This window comes from Trachemys scripta, chromosome 7 (assembly GCF_013100865.1).
Source record: "Trachemys scripta elegans isolate TJP31775 chromosome 7, CAS_Tse_1.0, whole genome shotgun sequence".
NCBI lineage: Eukaryota > Metazoa > Chordata > Testudines > Emydidae > Trachemys > Trachemys scripta.
Genome location: NC_048304.1, coordinates 118561236 through 118580702, shown reverse-complemented (window position 1 = coordinate 118580702; position 19467 = coordinate 118561236). Strand labels below are relative to the sequence as shown.

The window sequence follows — 19467 nt, the reverse complement described above, 5'->3', positions numbered from 1 at the left end:
TGGTTTTCTTTTTGCGGTGAAACTTCTGAGTTTCACCGCAAAAAGAATTGGCAAGTGTAGATGCTCCCATGGTTTTTGTGCAAAAAAGGGACCTTTCCCACTTTAAATGACAAGTGTAGACATGCCCTAAGTGAAAGGTCTCTCTCCCACATGTTTTAGCAGTCTTTCTGGCTGAATTCCTTTCAGCAAGGATGCCTCCCTGTCCAAAGTTGTTCTTTAGGTGTTATGGATGCCTTGGGTAGAGAGAAAGGAGGAATAACTTGGGGAATCTGATACTTTTTCCTCTTCTTTGAGAATCATCTTCAGCTGGGGTTGAGGACACAAAGTCTGTGGGGATGGGAACCTCCAGCTGTTTCTTTGCCAAGATGTCAATTTCTCGCTCACACCCTTTTTTCTGCCAAAGAATGGCCACTAACCAGGTGATGGTCCATTTGATTTCGTTGACACCTGGCTGAGTCAATTTGCCTTTTGTCTCTGAGGAATGGGTTTGTGGCTGCTTTTCTATAATTGGAATATGTCTCAGTTATATCATACAGTAGAATTTTATAACTTTACATACAATGTTGCCAGACATATTTTACCAGGACAATAATGATCAGTGAATTATGAGTTTTCAAATGCATACTTTGTACAAGAGTTATCATAGTCCTATAACAGGGGTGCACATAGGGGGACAGACTGCCACATACAGCCATAAATTGCCTCTTTTGTTCTCCTTCACAAGGCACTCATAGTACTGACTGATCTGGCCAGATGAGATATTTCCACAAGCTAAAGCTTTCTGTGTCCAGACGAGGGCAGGGGAGAAATCAGAGGACAGCCACAAAGGGTCTGATCCTCTGAGAGATGAAGCACTCTCAGAAGACGCTCAGCATCCTGCAGAATGGAGCCCAAAGTTTAGAAGGCTCTTGGGAATGCAGATTAGGTTGCATGAACACGTTGTGCTATCAGATGAAGCCTGTACTATATATTGTACACACAGACACTTAGGCTTTTGTTCGTTTGCCCTCTATTCAGCATCTGCAGCACTGGCACTCCCATTGTTATGCTCTGCACTGCTTTACTCTACTATCCATTGAATTAATGACCCAAATTGACCATCTAGCTCCTTCCCATTTCTTTGATTATTTAATTATTTGAGCTAGTGAATATAAAAAAAAAAAAAACTGGGATTCACATAATACAGACCCAGATCATCTAGGAAACTAACAGTAAAAGTTACTGAATTTAAAGCAGAGAGATGAGTTTTATTGTTAGTAGTTGTCGTGGCAACCTGATGTGCTGGAGAGTAATTCATGCTGGGCGCACATTGTTACAGACTCTGACAAGTTCAAGGCTGGTGACTTGCTGCTAAATCTTGTTGCCACGGCAATGCAACATAAGGCTAGAGCCTAGTGAAGTGAATACCATTGACAGCTCATGCCAGCAGGATCTAACTGATTAAAAGGGAACTCTTTAAAAAAAGAAAAGGGTGTAACCTAAAGAGATTAACAGTAGAACAGGAAAAAGGGGGACACGGAGATGGGGAAAAGAAACCAAAGAAACGGTGGGTTAATGACAAGAAACAGGTAAAGAGAAACATTTGTTTTAGAGGAAATGTTACTGTTTATAATGCTCCAGCCAATCGTACTTATGAAAACTTGCAATGTACACTGTGAGGATGCAAAAATTCTGATATCCTTACTCAATTTTTATTATTTTTTTACTTGACTTGAATGAGAGTTGTAACTGAGTAGGTGGATTAGGATTTGTCTCATGGCATTTTTAACAGGGGAAAAAAAATTATCCTTCGTCTAGTTCTCCCATGACATGGGTAGTTTTGGCTGCTCTAGTCCACTCCATGGAACAGTTTAGTTAACTTTCAATTCCAAGTTAATTTCCAGTCTTTTTACCGTATTTAATGGCAAAATATCAGCTAGAAAATGTTAACGCTTGAAAGCTGGTCAGATCCTCATAATTCATTAAATGTTGACAATGTGTTTAGTACAGAGTAGGAGAAAAGAGTTCTGTCCCAGGCAAAGTAGATAAGCAATAAACAACAACTCAGAAACAGTATACATTAATCTCATCTACTAGTATGAGACTTTACTATATAAAACCTAGAGCTAAGATACCAAGAAATAGGTGTTTCAGAAATACCTGAAATAAATAGTCATCTCAATCTATCATGTTGTCTTATTTTTTAAATTTGTGATGTATAGCATAATGTTACTTATATGGGTGACATAGAAGGCATTTGTTTGGCTCTGTCTTACATCCCATGTATCATAGATTTTCATGGCAAGTCAAGGGAACAAAGTGACACTACATAGTTTTTTGCTCAGGAACATTTCGGCTAAATTCTGACATCAGAGTCATGTGTGCATCTTGCATTGAAATTATAATGGGATATCTGAGGACAGCATTTGGCCCACTCTCGGTATTTGTTTTCCTGGATTTTGCTGTGCGTTGTGGGCAACTTGTCAAGTTTGCAAGCATTTTGTGCTTTTTAAAAATTGGCTGGAGAAAACAGGAAATGGGAAGAAACTTGCCAATTACGATGAAGGTTTTTATGTAAGATCACGAACTTAGTTGACACCGGTTCATCTCTAGTTGTTCATTTTAAAGAGGCCCTTCATAAAGCTATCACTAATATTTAAATATTGAAACCTTATCTATGAACCAGAGGTTCCTAAACTGTGTTCCATGAAGCATTTGCTGGTGAACTGCAAACAGCTGACTGGTCACATGCTACTGGCTCTCCCTTTTCCAGCTGTTAACTTAGAATCATAAGATTAGAAGGGACCGCAAGGGCCATTTAGTCGAACCCGCTGCCAAGATGCAGGATTTGTTGTGTCTGAACTATCCAAGACAGATGGCTCTCCAGCCTCCTTTTGAAAAGCTCCAGTGAAGGAGTTTCCACAACCTCCCTAGGCAGTCTGTGCCATTGTCCTACGGTTCTTACAGTTAGGAAGTTTTTCCTGAGATTTCATTTAAATCTGCTCTGCTGTAGTTTGAACCCATTGCCTCTTGTCCTGCCCTCTGTGGCAAGAGAAATCAACTTTTCTCCATCTTTTTTATGAAAACCTTTCCGGTATTTGAAGACCACTATCATGTCTCCCCTTAATCTCCTCTTTGCCAATCAAAGCATATCCAGTTCGTTTGCTCGTATGGCTGCATTCCATCTCTTTGATCATCTTTATCACTCGTCTCTGGATCCTTTCCAGTTTCTCCCCATCCTTTCTATACATTGGTGACCAAAACTGGACACAGTACTCCAGCTGAGGCCTAACCAGTGCTGAGTAGAGCGGTAATATCACCCCCCATGACTTGCATGCAATGCCTGTGTTAATGCAACCTAAAATTACATTTGCTTCTTTTGCATCAGCATCACGTATCTGACTCCTGTTGAGGTTGTAATCCACCACAACTCCCAGATCCTTCTCAGCAGTGCTGCTGCCAAGGCATTCTGTATTTGTGCATTTGGTTTTTTTTCCTTAAGTGTAGCAACTTACATTTGTCTTTGTTGAATTTCATTTTGTTGACTATAGTCCAGTTCTCCAAAATTATCAAGATCCCTCTGAATTTTAGCTCTATCCTCCAAAGTCTTGGCAACTCCCCCGGCTTTGTCATCTGCAAATTTGATCAGTATGCTCTCTATTCCTACATCCAGGTCATTAATAAAGATGTTAACACCAGACCCAGAACGGATCTCTGTGGAAGCCCACTTGAGACCTCCCTCCAGTCTGACATCATTCCATTCATAGTTACTTTTTGTTTGCAGTGGTTTAACCAATCATGTATCCACTTAATGGAAGTTCTACCAAGCCCCGCCTTTCCCCAGCTTTCTTTACGGCAAGGAATGACATTCTGATACAACACATTCTGCTCTTTCCTACTACTACATTTCTACGTAAGTGATGGCTGTAGTTGCCAGAGGAATGTTATGTGATTGTAAATGGGAGAGAAGGTGGTTCAAGAGAATGCCTTTATTAGGATGTGGTCCACTCTATAATGAAATTTGAGAACCCCTGTATTATTAACATTTTCTTTGATTATTAAAGCAGAAATGAAACTATATTTTTAGTCTCTGTTGAATTTCTGTACTGGTGGTGTCACTAATGGCATCCCTTTTTCTTATTTCTCCAGAAGAAGGTTTCAAAGTATTACTGAAGATGTTTACTTGACTGAGGATAGGATATTCAAAAGCACTCAGCAAGTATTGACCTAACTTTCTGCTCACGCTGAAGTTAATGGTCAAACTCCCATTGACTTCAATGGGAGCAGAGTTATGCCAAATCTGAGTGCTTTTGAACATCCCATCCTGAAGGCCTTATCACTCTAGCATAAAAGGTGCATTTTTTTAAAAGGTTCACCTTGAGCAGGGAATATCTGTTTAAATACAACTGCCCTGTCTACACTAGAATTCTGAAATGTGTTTGTTAAAGCATGTAAATCTACTGTTTTAAAAATTCATCCTAGTGTAGGCAGTCCCTCAGCTGGATAGTATTATAGTTGAAAGATTGGAAATTTAGTTAGTATTTATAATATTTTTTTTCCTGAGAGTTTAATTTTGATGCTCTTTCTTCTCACATGTAAATACCCTCAGGCTGTGATGATAGTGAAAAGAACAGTATAGTGACTACACAATACTCTCTTCTACAAAAATGTTTGTGTAATTAGTCAGGGAGGCTGTTTTTTCAGTTAGCAAAATTGTGTTACAATTTATTTAAAAAAAAATTTCTCTTCTCAAAATGATTGGAGACATTTTGAAAGATAAATGCACCAATGCCCAATGCACTAAAATTTGGATGCCCATTAGGGCATGTGTTTTAAAGTTTAACAAGTCCAAAGTGTTTCTGTGCAGTAGTGGATTCATACTTTAATTCCTCCATAAGGTCCACCTTACCTGTTTTTCTTTATGGCCTCTGTGGAATGTAGCAAATGGTTATAGGGGAATTACTAGATCTTGGCAAGACTTGTTAACATATTAGCAAAGACTTGTTAGGGACCAAGACATCAATTTCAAGCTATTTTCTCTGACACCTGACGGCATGTATGGTAGCTTTTCAGGCCTGTGTCAACAGAACCTCTTTGACTGACATAAATGAAAGCTACATACAAAGAAAAACAGCTATGAGAATACAGTTTTTAGGATTGACTGCTAGGGAGCTTTAAAGAAAACTGAGGCATCACAAATATTTAGAAAAATCAATGACAAATCAATCATAACATCCAAATCTAGTGCAGGATAATGGGACAGAAGAGTACAAGAAGTGTCAGACAAGAGGATCAGGTACTGCATTATGACTTGAAAGTTTTTCTTTATATTAAATCAGTGTGGGCATATTGTGCTCAGTACCTCTGAAAAGCAGCACATAGGTGTCTCAGAATGTGCACTCAAGTCAGTGGACAAGATTTAGCTAAATGACTTGCCTATGGTCACATAGGAAGTCTGTGGCAGAGGTAGAAATAGAATCCAAGTTTCCCACATCTATTCCAAAGTTTTTCAGTTCAAAACTATCATTCCAGTACCATTGTAAATTTGAGAGTGGGCATCATATCTGCGGCTGGATTTGTTTGCTAGGCAGCTGGTTGCATAGCATGGAAATACTTTTGCTAGCATGTTTTGAACCATTGATAACAATGTCATAGGTGAAGTGTCCATGTGCTGAAATAGGAGTAATCACAGCTGCCACCTTTGTGTACATAGGTCCTGATTCTCCAATCACATGGGTATAAATCAGGAGTTGCTCTATTAAAATGTCAAAAGAGTTGCACTGGTGAAAGTGAGAGGAGAATCATGTCCATAGGCGGCAGACCATGAAGCAGATTCATCACTGTGCTGGTGAAAGAAAAAAGGGCAGTTCCCCTAGGGGAAAAGAGCGCTATTGGAGCAAGCTGTGCAGGTGAGGGCAGCCTTGAGAGTTGCCCAAACTTATGCCCATGTCCTAATGGTTCTTTTGGGACACTGCAGGGATACAGAATCACTAGGACACAGGACCTCCCCACCCAGGCCTACTCTTGTCCCCCATCTGCCTCTCCCTCCTTCAGCCTGCCCTCCCCTCCCTTTGAATGGTCACTGCACTAATTGGAAGGGCCTCCGCAGAGATGGAGTAGAACCACTAGAACTGGCTGCGAGCCTGATGGGATCAGGGGCTCTGTTACACAAAGAATTTACTAGGGAGGGTGTGTGGGGGCAGGGGGGGGGAATGCAGTCCCTTTCTGGTCACTTTGCACCATCTTTGCAGTACTGGGGTGAATTCCCCCTTTCCCATTATTCTACCATAGCAATATCATTCTACGGCACACAATCCAAGCTAGCGTTCCAGGACACCTGGACAATCTCTTTGAACCTCGTAACTTGGTACAGACTGAAGTGCAGCTGGGAGAGACTAAGCAGTTTTTCTACCCGGAAATGCAGTTTGTTGGGAGCTGCAGCAATACTTCTTCAGACACCAGGTGTGGCTGGAAAAACCAGTTCTAGATAAGAGTATCAGACAGACATTCAAAAATTCCCAGCGGACTAAAAGCCCCTTTGCTGGCCTGCACCCTGGCCCCTTTACACTATTCTGTTGTTGTCAAGGGGGAGGAAACCAACCAGAACTTCCCATTGACGTGAGCGTGACCCCTCCTTACACCAGAAGTGTGCAAAGTCCCTAAAATGCAAAGATGGAGCTGAGCTGCAAAGTCTGGATCTGGAATCAGATCTAGCCTTTCTGAAAGTTCAGGAAGGAGTTTGGATCTGGGGTTCTGGGCTGGCTCATTATAGATAAGGGACCAGCTGCAAAAATCCAAACTTGCTCCAATTTTCCTGTCCCTACTGAAAATCCACTGCATGTTTCTTATGTCACTTCACATTTGTGTCCTGCTGTACGTTCTTAGTTGTATTTGTGTAGCTACTGAAGCCTAATGTCTCTTCACGACTCTATCTAATTTCTGTTCTAAGGAGTGGCAGCATAAACTGCAGTCTTGTACAGTACCATTTGGTGTCACCCTACTTCACACTTTTGGCACTGGGATCTATACCCAGGTCCCAGTTCAGCAAGGTACTGAAATCCCATTGGGACTACTCACATACTTTAAGTTAGGCACCTGCTTAAGTAACACTGAATCCAGACTTAAATGTTTAAATATTGATAAGTGCAAGTGTAGAAGGAAGGAGAACCAATTTAAACAAGGGTACACAAACAGACAGGTTCTAACTGGCTGATTGATAATCCTGTGGATACATGCAACAAAGCCACAATAAAATTCACTTTCCTGCTGAGAAAAATAGGGTCACCACCTCTTGGGAAACAAGCATTCATGATCAAAGAATCTCTGTAAAGTAAGCAAGCAAACAAAAAAAATGGGGTGTATATAAATATATATACACAATACACATGTTTTCATGTGACATGTTGCATATGTTCATGCCAGTCCATTCTTGTGTGTGGAAACTGAGGGTGAAACCCAGGCCACAGTGAAATGAATGAGAGTTTTGCTATTGGCTTTAGTGGAACCAAGATTCCCCCTCAGAGATTATCAAAGACAAGCTTCTTAGGAAGCCTGCTAATTATCCACTAGCTCGACCTTTATCACTAATCAAATCAACTGTAAATATATGCATTTTCTATTTTAATCTATTCTATGTTCTATTTAACATCTTTCTAGATAGGTTACAAAACTATAATGGGCCAGATGCTCAGCTGATGTCAATCAGTGTAGTTCCCTTGAAATCAATGCCGATATTTACTATCACTTCACCTCCCTTCTTTAGATAAACATCAGGAAATTCTGGATTTTCCTGCAAAAATCAGTGTTTGTTTCTCTGTACATTTTTGCCACCTCTCCTGCTACGCTGAAATTATGGTTTTTTTTTAACTTTTGTCAGATGACATATTTTGTAGCATACAAATTATTCAGTTTAATACTGTCATTATTGTTATGGAAGGTATTTAATTCCCCCCCCCCTCGCCCATGTCTTATGTATTCTACTGAGTTAAATGGCTGCATCGGTTATGTCTGGTGGGTAGATTTGTGTGTCTCCTCCAATGGGAGCAGCTCATTTGAGTTATGACATCTTTGGAGCTGGATTAGGATCACTGTTCTATTCCCAATGAGGGAAAGGACTAAGTCTGAGAGTGGTTAAAACACATTTTAAAAAATTACCTGGACTTGTTGGACAAAGCAGAGCAAAGCATTTTAACTCCCTCACTGCACACATACACCTTAGCCACTGATCTGCTCCGTTGGAGTTTCCCTCTCCCAGCCCCTTAAATCGCCTGTTTGTGGCCACATTACCCTCCTCTTCCTACTGCCTGAGAGCAAAATGAAGACATCACTCTAGGAGATCCCAGCATCACTGAAAAGTTATTCGCTGTGGGCTTGATCCTTCAAAATGCTGAGCTCTCTGGCTCTAATTCAGTAAAAAAGTTAAGTGCAAGTACGTGAGCACTCCCATTGACTTCTTGAGAATGACTTTGGATGGTTATCTGAGTATGTGCTCAGTGACTCCTAGCATCTGGAGCTATATTAAACTGATCACATGCCTAAGTGTTTGCTGTGACGCTCAGCACCTAACAAGACTGAGACCTATTGGTCTGATCCTGCACCTCATAGAATTTTAATGACAAATCTGACTTTGGCGGTATAGGTTTGAACTCTAACTAGCTGAGAAGGAATTCACCCCTGACATTGACAGTCACTGGGCACATACTCAGTTAAACCCATCAGAAGTCTGTTTGGAGATATAGGGCCCTTGAAACTGTGATGAGCTAAAGATCTTAGGTTGTGATTAGTAGATTGTAAAGGAAACTGCAGCTCTTTCTATGGTACATTACCAGTTTGTTAGCCTCCAAAGAATAAAGGATTTAGTATCTCTAAAAAGTGTTTACTCTTGTCATTGGAAATCACGCTAAAATATAGGCTTGAATTTTACTTACTTCAAATGGACTCTAGGAGTAGCATTTGAGTTATATGTGCAGAATCTGAAGTCAAGCATTACTTCTCATTGGAGCAAAACACTGCTATACGTTGTCTTAATGACAAAAAGAAGCAAAACTTTTCTTCACTATGAAAATAACATTTTAGGCAATACATCGATTTTTAAAAGCAATTTGCATATACTTATTTTCATCAAGTGATACATCAAAGATGATAAGAATTAGCTTACCCATAGGGCATTGTGCTTAAATGTATGCTCTAAGCTCAGCAAAGTTTTGTGCAGTGAGGTGTAACATCCAGGTCCCTGATGTATCCAGAGTAGGGCTGTCGATTAGCCACAGTTAACTCACGCAGTTAACTCAAAAAAATTAATCGCGATTAAAAAAATTAATTGTGATTAATTGCACTGTTAAACAATAGAATACCAATTGAACTTTATTAAATATTTTTGGATGTTTTTCTACATTTTGAAATATATTGATTTTTATTACAACACAGAATACAGAGCGTACAGTGCTCACTTTATATTATTTTTGACTACAAATATTTGCACTGAAAAATGATAAACAAAAGAAATAATATTTTTAAATTCACCTCATACAAGTACCATAGTGCAATCTCTTTATCATGAAAGTGTAACTTACCAATGTAGAGGCTTTTTTTGTTACATAACTGCACTCAAAAACAAAACAATGTAAAACTTTAGCGCCTACAAGTCCACTCAGTCCTACTTTTTGTTCAGCCAATCACTAAGACAAACAAGTTTGTTTACATTTACAGGAGATACTGCTGCCTGCTTCTTATTTACAATGTCACCTGAAAGTGAGAACATGCGTTCACATGGCACTTTTGTAGCCGGCGTTGCAAGATATTTACATCTCAGATATGCTAAACATTCCTATGCTCCTTCATGCTTCAGCCAACATTCCAGAAGACATGTTTCCATGCTGATGATGCTTGTTAAAAAAAAAAGTGCATTAATTTAATTTGTGACTGAACTCCTTGGGGGAGAATTGTATGTCCCCTGCTCTGTTTTACCCACATTCTGCCATATATGTCATGTTATAGCAGTCTCGGATGATGACTCAGCACATGTTCATTTTAAGAACACTTTCACAGCAGATTTGACAAAACGCAAAGAAGGTACCAATGTACGATTTCTAAAAATAGCTATAACACTCAACCCCAGGTTTAAGAATCTGAAGTGCTTTTCAAAATCTGATTGGGATGGAGTGTGGAGCATGCTTTCAGAAGTCTTAAAAGAACAACACTCCGATGCAGAAACTACAGAACCCAAATCACAAAAAAAAAAAAAAAAGAAAGAAAGAAAATCAACCTGCTGGTGGCATCTGACTCAGATGATGAAAATGAACATACATCAGTCCACTCTGTTTTGGATCATTATCGAGCAAAACCCATCATCAGCATGGACACATGTCCTCTGGAATGCTGGTTGAAGCATGAAGAACATATGAATCTTTAGCGCATCTGGCACATAAATATCTTGTGATGCCGGCTGTAACAGTGCCATGTGAACGCCTGTTCTCATTTTCAGGTGACATTGTTAATAAGAAGCAGGCAGCATTATCTCCTGCAAATTGTAACCAAACTTGTTTGTCTGAGCGATTGGCTGAAGTAGGACTGAGTGGACTTGTAGGCTCTACAGTTTTACATCATTTTATTTTTGAATGCAGTTATTTTTTGTACATGATTCTACATTTGGAAGTTCAACTTTCATGATAAAGAGATTGCACTACAGTACTTGTATTAGGTGAATTGAAAAATACTATTTCTCTAGTTTTTTACTGTGAAAATATTTGTAATAAAAAATAAATATAAAGTGAGCACTGTACACTTTGTATTCTGTGCTGCAATTGAAATCAATATATTTGAAAGTGTAGAAAACATCAAAAAATATTTAAATAAATGGTATTCTATTATTAAGAGTGCAATTAATCATGGTTAATTTTTTTAATCACTCGATTAATCACGATTATTTTTTTCAATTGCTTGACAGCCCTATTCCAGAGTTAGCAAACCTGACTGCACCAGAATCATAGAATCATAAAATATCTGGGTTGGAAGGGACCTCAGGAGGTCATCTAGTCCAACCCCCTGCTCAAAGCAGGACCAATCCCCAACTAAATCATCCTAGCTAGGGCTTTGTCAAGCCTGACCTTAAAAACCTCTAAGGATGGAGATTCTACCATCTCCCTAGGTAAGCCTTTCCAGTGCTTCACCAACCTCCTAGTGAAAACGTTTTTCCTAATATCCAACCTAAACCTCCCCCACTGCAACTTGAAACCATTACTCCTTGTTCTGTCATCTGCTACAACTGAGAACAGTCTAGCTCCATCCTCTTTGGAACCCCCTTTCAGGTAGTTGAAAGCAGCTATCAAATCCCCCCTCATTCCATCAGCCTCTCCTCATAAGTCATGTGTCCCAGCCCCTTAGTCATTTTTGTTGTCCTCTGCTGGATTTTTCCACATCCTTCTTGTAGTGTGGGGCCCAAAACTGGACACAGTACTCCAGATGAGGCCTCACCAATATCGAATAGAAGGGAATGATCACGTCCCTCGATCTGCTGGCAATGCCCCTACTTACACAGCCCAAAATGCTGTTAGCCTTCTTGGCAACAAGGGCACACTGTCGACTCATATCCAGCTTCTGTCAACTCATATCCTGTAACCCCAGGTCCTTCTCTGCAGAACTGCTGCCTAGCCATTCAGTCCCTCGTCCAGGACTGGCTCCAGGCACCAACCCAGCAAGCAGGTGCTTGGGGCGGCCAGCGGAGACGGGCGGCACATCCAGCTCTTCAACGGCAATTCGGCGGCGGGTCCCTGACTCCCTCTCGGAGCGAAGGACCAGCCGCCAAATTGCTGCCGAAAACTGAAGCAGCAGCGGTAGAGCGGATCGCGATCGCGGGGTTTTTTTTTTTTTTCTTCTTCTTTTTTTTTTCTTTTTGCTGCTTGGGGCGGCAAAAATCCTGGAGCCGGCCCTGCCCTCTTCTATAGTAATGCATGGGATTCTTCCATCCTAAGTCTCCCTAGAGGGGAGACTTACTGCTATAGAGGGCAGATGGTGATTTCAGCTGTCTCCTATGTTGAGTTTCTACAGAAGGCAAGATTAATTTACAGCAAACTCCAATACAAGCATGCTGGTATGAACCCCCTCATAGAGCCACTTAATCAACATACATTCCAATGCCCTGCTCATGACTTTTTGCACCATAGGCTTCCCACGGGCACCCTGCTGCCCAGGTGCAGTACTAAATATGGCACACCCTTATTATGGGTGTTGCCTTCGTTCAGAATCATAGATCTCTTTCGATAGATAACTGCTAAAATGGTTTACTGTTGAACTGATATGAACTTTTGACTGAGTTTACATGTGCTGTGTTCATCAATGTGGATTCCTGGATGCAAAAAAGAAGTATTGTGCTTCTAATACATTTATTGAATAATCTGAATCCTGGATTAGAGTAGCCTTTAAAAAATGTACTTTAAAAATGATTTTTTTTTGCCAAAAATAACTACTATTTTGCCCGCATTATTAGAACAACAGGATGTTCTGTCCTGCCCTGAAGGGACAAAGAGGAAATGAGAACTATGTTTTTCTTACATGATCTGAGATACTATTCTTCTGGGCCAGTGCTGTGAACTAGTGGTACTGCTTTGAGAAAGACACAGGCTTGATTTTTTTTTTCCAATCTTGGTATTTTACTCCCTACGGGTCTGTTTCTGATTCTGCTCATACTGATGTTACACCAGTATAACTCTTTTTGACTTCAGAAGGATTGCTCCTCATTTACCCCACTGTAAATCAGATCCTAATTAAGACAGGAGGCGTTGGAAGCACTGTAGAGGCAGCATGCTAGATCCTTGCTTGAAGAGAATACAGAATAGCTGTTTCAAATTTATAAAATGCAATTGATAGGCAACAGTGGAAGCAAGGGGGCATCCTTCCTGTCCTCTTTATCCATAGGAAGGGGTCTGTGGTTTGGAGGAAATGTGAAAGTAATGATTTGTACATTTGTGGTCTGTTATACTAAAGTTTGACAGGAAACACTTAGGACTTGATCTGGGAAAAAGTAAATCAGCTCTCTATGGTACTTACATAGACCCCATTAATGTAGTATCTGAACCCCTCACAGTCCTTAGTGTATTTATCTTCATCACACCTACGTCTCCCCAAAAGCCCAGGAAGAAATCTGGGCTCTGCAGGAGTGGGGAAAGGGAGAGCCCGAGCAGCAAATTCCAGAGGCAAAGGGCCTTCACCAGAAATATCCTGCTAGCCGCTATCTTCCTTTTAAACCAAGAAGACTCCAGATAAAGGAGACGCCATAGATCTCAGCTGTGGCAATGTACAATGGGGAGAGAGGCAACCCCTCAAGTAACCAAGCCTCTAACCATTTAATTTTATAAATTAAACCCAGCACCATGAATTCCACCTTGAAGCCCGTTGGAAACCAGAGCAGTGTGTAATATGCTCTGAGGGCGAAACTTCATTTAATAAGTGATCTACCAAATGCAGCACTAGCTGTGATTTCTGAATGGCTTCCACACAGAGCCCATCCATAGCGCATTACAGCAATCTGGTCTCCAGGTGACAAAGGCATAGATCACTCTGGCAAGATCTCATGCTGGAAAATAGTGGTTGTATACTTCTCAGCTATCGCTATTGCTGGTGCTTGGGTGTCTAGTACTCCGCATCCAGGAAACGTCATTCTGATTTGGCTAAAACAATATGCACTGGTTTGTAGAAGCTCAGTGTTCACCCGAGAGACACCTCTCAGATCCCCCTGACGATGGCTGCCTTTATATGACCATTAGTAATGACGTCAGGAGAGGAATCGTGCTTGGGGAGCTTTTGAGGTCATTTGTGCAGGGAGAACACACAGCACCATTACTGTTTGGCAGTTTGCCATACGGCTGTTGAAGCTGTAATGACTTCAAAAGAAACCAGAAAACAGAAGAGATGGATTGAGGACACAATGCCCTTGATTGGGGGAAAAAAGGGCACCCAAGAAACCTGATAGTAATTTCTTTTTCATTGTACTAGAGTAATTCTGCAAGAATGTCCCCTGAGCTGCCTCCTAAACCACAGCTGTGTGAGGAATTATCCAGCTCTTTGCTGAAGTAACTCTTTACAAAAATCCATGTAGGTCATTAAAGTGCTAATTTTTTTTTTTTTTTGATGAATCTCTGAGTAATGCTCTGATTATCTCTCCCTGGGGAATGAAGAACTCAACATGAGATCCATGCCACTCCCTCCTCTTTTCCTGGAGCACTCTCCAGACTGGCTTGGCATAAAGCAGAGAAGCAAATGTATGTGACCTGGCCAAGTTTCTAATGAATAGCTCAGCTACGTCCACTGATTAGACGCGCGGGTTGTACAGCGTAAAAGGGTTTCAGCACCACATAAAGTGGCAGAGCATTCCTAAGAAAGGTGAATACTGTAATTGCCTTTTGGATTTTTTTAAATACATTTTGCTGAATACAGAAAATGTGCCAGGAAAGAATGTCACTGACAGCAAAAAAAAAAAAAAAGGAGAAATGGGAGTTAACTCCCAAGGAAGTCTTACAGCTGTATTTATTCTGACTAGATTATTACTGGACTCTGTGATGATATGCTGCTATCTCAGTCTACAATGGTTTTGATTTGTTTCACTTGTCAAGGTTTTTGAACTTTGAGTCTGAACCTCAAAGAAGATCACTTCTGGCTGGAAGACTCTATTACCAGTTCCTTTTATTCTGGATCAAGCTGTTGCATTTCCCACACAAAGCCGAAACAATTATTTTTCCTGGTATAATACATTCCTTCTATCCTCCAACTGGACAGAGATAGCTATAAAAGATCTCTATTTACTGCATCACCCAAAGGATTCATTGCATAACATGGAACTTGCTAAACTAGAATGGGTCAAGTTTAGCTAATCTGTGTTGCCCTATGACAAATCCTTATATGGAAGGAGCAAAACCTCCATAATATAACTAACTGTGAAATTCTATACCATGCAGGGAAAGTTTCTTCTTGGGCTCTGCTTATAATCAGCCTATGTCCTGAATAATTAGCATTGGTCATCCCTGTAACTTTGTTCCCCAGCTAATATAACTGCAGAAGCTATCTTATGCACAAGAGATGCAATTTCGTCCTACAGTAAAAACCCAAGCAAGGACCTCCACAATACTAAAGCCCCACTGTGGGGCTGCCTACATGTGAGAGGGATGCCTCTGAAAATCAGTTTTAGGGGACTTGATCAAGGTCATACAGGAAGTCTATGTCTCAGCCTGTAATATAATCTGATTCCCAGCCTACTGCTTTAATCACAAAACCATCCTTATACACATAACTATGATTGAACTTTTGCATTTCTCAAGTTTTTCATGGTCAAAGTTGGAATTTTAATATTTTATGAACATAGGAATTTGCAGTTGATTTATTTTATTTTTAAGGACAAAATAAAAAGGGAGGAAATAAATGTGCAAGATGCGGAGATATTATTTTGCACAATTCCATAAATTTTACACTGCATTTCTCGATGAGTATGCAAAAACCCTCACTACTTCAAAACCGTACAGAACAGCAGGTGAGCTCTATATTGTATACATATATATATTTACTGTCCATGCCAAAAGTTGATTTTAATTGCTTGTAACTTTAAAATATGTAAATGTTTTATATTAATTTTTAAATATATAAAGTTATTTTAAACATGTTTCAAACTTCTCTATATATATTCATTGTACTTATATGCCCCATTAATGCAGTATCTTAGCATCCCATTGGGATCTAGCCACATGGGAAATTAGAAGTTTTTGTCCTTCATCCTACAGTTTTGTATGTGAGTAATTTTACACATGAGCTGTCCCATTGATTTTAATGGGCACTTGTGCATGTTTGCAAGAATGAGACCTTTAAGAGCAGCTATTTTTATGTCCCATGTATAAAAAGTCTCATTTTTTTAAAAACATGAAGAGTATATATTTTCCACCACTCAAAATGGCTGGTGGATATTGCTCAAACTTTCAAAAAACAAAATAAAACAAAACAAAAATTTAGTTTGAGAGACATCATAGACAATTTCAGCCCCAAACTAGAATTTTGAGAAAGTTATAAGCAACTGAAAAGGGGGTTATAGTAAAGGCTACATTACCATTTCAACTACAGAGCCTTTTCTATAACGAGAATATTCACATCTCATGCACATTCCTTATACATTTCACCACTCTGTCTTTTTTGTGTGCCTCCCCATAATGTCACCACTTTTGGTGCCAGAGCCTTCTCCTCTGCAGCTCGTTCCATCTGGAACAGCCTTTGGCTGTCTTTCAGCTTCATCAACTCTCTATCTCGTTTCAAATTTCATCTCAAAACTTTTCTCCCTATGCCTCTTAATGTCTTTCTCTCTTTACTATTGTGTAACACACTGTTTCTCAAAGACCGGTCCGTGGACCGGTGCTGGTCCATGCTAGCTTCCTTACTGGTCCCAGAGATTTCCCTGACACAGTTTAGGAAGGCAGCAAGTGAGACTCTGGTATCAAAAGGTTGAGAAACACTGTAGCATATTGCAGATCACACATATATTACGTAGGTAACTATTTTTATTATTAAATCTATAATTGCTTATGTCCATAAGTAGGGGCTTACCAAATTCACGACTGTGAAAAACGAGTCACAGACCATGAAATCTAGCTATTGAAGGGGGGGGGGCAGTATTGCCACCCTTATTTCTGTGCTGCCTTCAGAGCTAGGCAGCCAGAAAGTGGCAGCTGCCAGCCAGGCGCCCAGCTCTGAAGGCTGCACTGCCACCAGCAGCAGCGCAGAAGTGGGGATGGCATAGTATGGGGGGGGTCATCACTTTTGGGGAGCCCTGGACCAGCCTTATGAGTGGGTGATGTGGGCAACTACCCAGGATGCCTTGGTGGGGGGGCACCATGGTCATTCCCCCCACACACAGCTAAGGGTCCGTCCTTTAACCCCTGAGCACTGTGCCTGGAGCCAGGGAGGGGCAGGGCTGCGGGCACCCTGGCCGTGGGCTCTGTCCATGCACTGGGCTCCAGCTGCTAGTCCTGGCTGGACTGGGAAGGGACAAGACTTCCTCTTCCCCTGAACAGGTTACACCCACATCCGGGAACTCCTCCCAGCTGCAGGAAGCTCTGCGGCTGCTGACTGGGAGCCCAGCTCTGAAGGTAGCACCACCACAAGCAACAATGCAGAAGTGCGAGTGACAATATCATATCAGGCCACCCTTACTTCTGTGCTGCTGCTGGCAGCAGCACTGCCTTCAGAACTGGGCTCCCAGCCAGCTGCTGCTATTCTCTGGCCGCCCAGCTCTGAAGGCAGCACCATCAGCAGCAGCAGCGCAGAAGTAAGGGTGGCAATACTGTAGCCTTGCAACCCCCACACAACCTGCTTTTGGGTCAGGACCCCTTCTGTTATCACATCGTGATATTTCAGATTTAAATATCTGAAATCGTGAAATTTAAGATTTTTAAAGTCCTCTGACTGTGAAATTTATCAAAATGGACTGTGCATGTGGTAGGGCCCTATCCATAAGGCAATTCATTCACATGGAAGATGCTACATATTATTGTTTATTGTGATTCCCTGGAACTGCATTGCACTGTCACTATTCTTTCCCCATACACAGTATTTAACAAGTAAAGATGGCAAGGAAAATATTCAGGCAGAATATATGGCAGTTTATAACGTTTATCTGAAGAGTAGCAAAGAATCTTTCGAAAGTGGGCAATTCCAGCTTTTCACTGAGTTATGGTCAAGCTTTTACTCAATTACTCACTTAATATTAACCTTGACCTCCTCTGTTTATGCCATTTTCCCAGTCCAACCTCCTACTGTTTCCCGTATTTTGGGAAGAGGCGACAGGGCGGGAGGAGCGGAGGAGAATCATGTCTCTTTAAGAAAAATGCTTCTTTGCTCCTGCCAGCGCCTAGTGGTAATATAGAGCCTCTCTAGTAAGTAACACACTTTACTATCCTCCAGCTTTGGAGTTGCTGCAGTGTGTCTGTGCAGCACTGCAGAATCCCCACCTACAGAAGGAAAAAACACACACACACAGACATTGGTCAAACAGGAAGCCCTGGACGGCCGTTTGGTAAGTAAACTAGCAAATCTTGTATCCATTTCTTAAACAAATATGTAAAAGGTGGGGCGGAGGGGGGATGGGAAAGGTTGTTCACACACATTTGAAATAGATTATGCTGCATGCTGTTTTCTGCCGCTCTCCCTGTGTCTCTCAACTGCTGGAGAGACAACTCCCCCTTGTCTGCCCTCAAAGCACTTTTTGCAGTGTTAATCAGCGTAAACTTTCATGCAACAAGGAATTTGGGAAGAGGGAGATTTTTTTTAAAGAGAGAAATATCCAGTTTTTTCTTCCGATCGCAGAGCCAAACATGGCAAGTCAACTCAAACGACATAATGCCATCATGTGGCTGGCAAAATCCCCATGTCCTAAAGCATCAAAAGGATGTGCTGATTTTTTTTTCAATTATCTGAAATAATCTGGGGGTGAAGGAGAGAATAAAGGGGAGTTGAGCTCTACACTCCCAGATCTTTGGGTCAGCAATCGGAGGGGCGGGGGGGGGGGAGGGAGAAAGAGAAACTGGGGGAAGATCGGTGTGCCAGGACAAGCCTTATGCTTTACTCCACCCCCCAAAATACAAGAGGGCTGGGGGAGTTTGCACCATCCTGTGAGGGAGGATGGAGCGAGTACTGAGTGCTGGGGGAAGGAAGTGTGGGTGTGCCGGTGTCTGTGTGAGTGGTATCTGTGCATGCGGGAGATGGAAAGAGTTGTACATGGAGGAAATGGAGTGCAGTGTGTGCATGCTGGGTGTGAGCTGTGTGTGGAGGAATAAAATTGCGAGAAATGGATTGAATTTGGGGGAAGGCAGAAAGGTGCCTGGGGAAATCATTCGAATTGTGGGTAGAGGCTGGACGGTGCCGGGGTCAAATGGGTTGAATTTGGAGAGGGGAAATGAAGTGTGTATGGGGGAAATGAAATTAGATGGGGTGGAGGGATTGATTCAATATATGGGGATAGAGTGTGAATCGGAGAAATGGGAGAGAAATTAAGCGAATTGACGGCAGAGTGAAAGCTGGATTGAGGAACTGAGTTGTGTGTGGGGGAAATGGGGTAACAGTGGAGTTTTTAGGGGGCATGGAGTAAGCGGTAGGAATAAAATGGGTTGGGGTAATTGAAAGTGGTGTGCAACGAGAAGTAGGAATTAACTGGGTGGGGGTAGTTGCAGGGCCAGGGGGAATGGAGGGGTAGGAACTGACATAGGGGTAATGGATGCATAGGAATTAAGTGAGGGGTGTGGGTAATACAGGGGATGGAGGGGCAATAGAAGAGTAGGAATTAATTGGAGGTAGGGCAATGGAGAGGCAAGAATTAATTGGGGCATAGGGGCACTGCAGGGGTGGAGAGGGCCTGGAGGGGCAATGCAGGGGCTGGGGGGGGCATGCAGGGGTGGAGAGGGCCTGGAGGGGCAATGCAGGGGCTGGGGGGGCATGCAGGGGTGGAGAGGGCCTGGAGGGGCA

The 19467-nt window shown here is 41.6% G+C and overlaps 1 protein-coding gene across 5 annotated transcripts in view; it reads left to right on the top strand.

Moving 5' to 3' along the window:
* The first annotated feature begins 1440 nt into the window (after positions 1-1440).
* ADD3 (adducin 3) overlaps positions 1441-19467 on the top strand; it is a 191449-nt gene continuing 173422 nt past the window's right edge. For 2 of the 5 annotated variants that reach the window (XM_034775285.1, XM_034775283.1), the window contains exon 1: positions 17869-18022. The gene's annotated coding sequence lies outside the window, so the exon portion shown is untranslated. Of the gene's footprint in view, positions 1569-17868; positions 18023-19467 lie in introns of those variants that run through there. The other 3 variants (XM_034775291.1, XM_034775287.1, XM_034775293.1) reach the window with 3 other exon arrangements.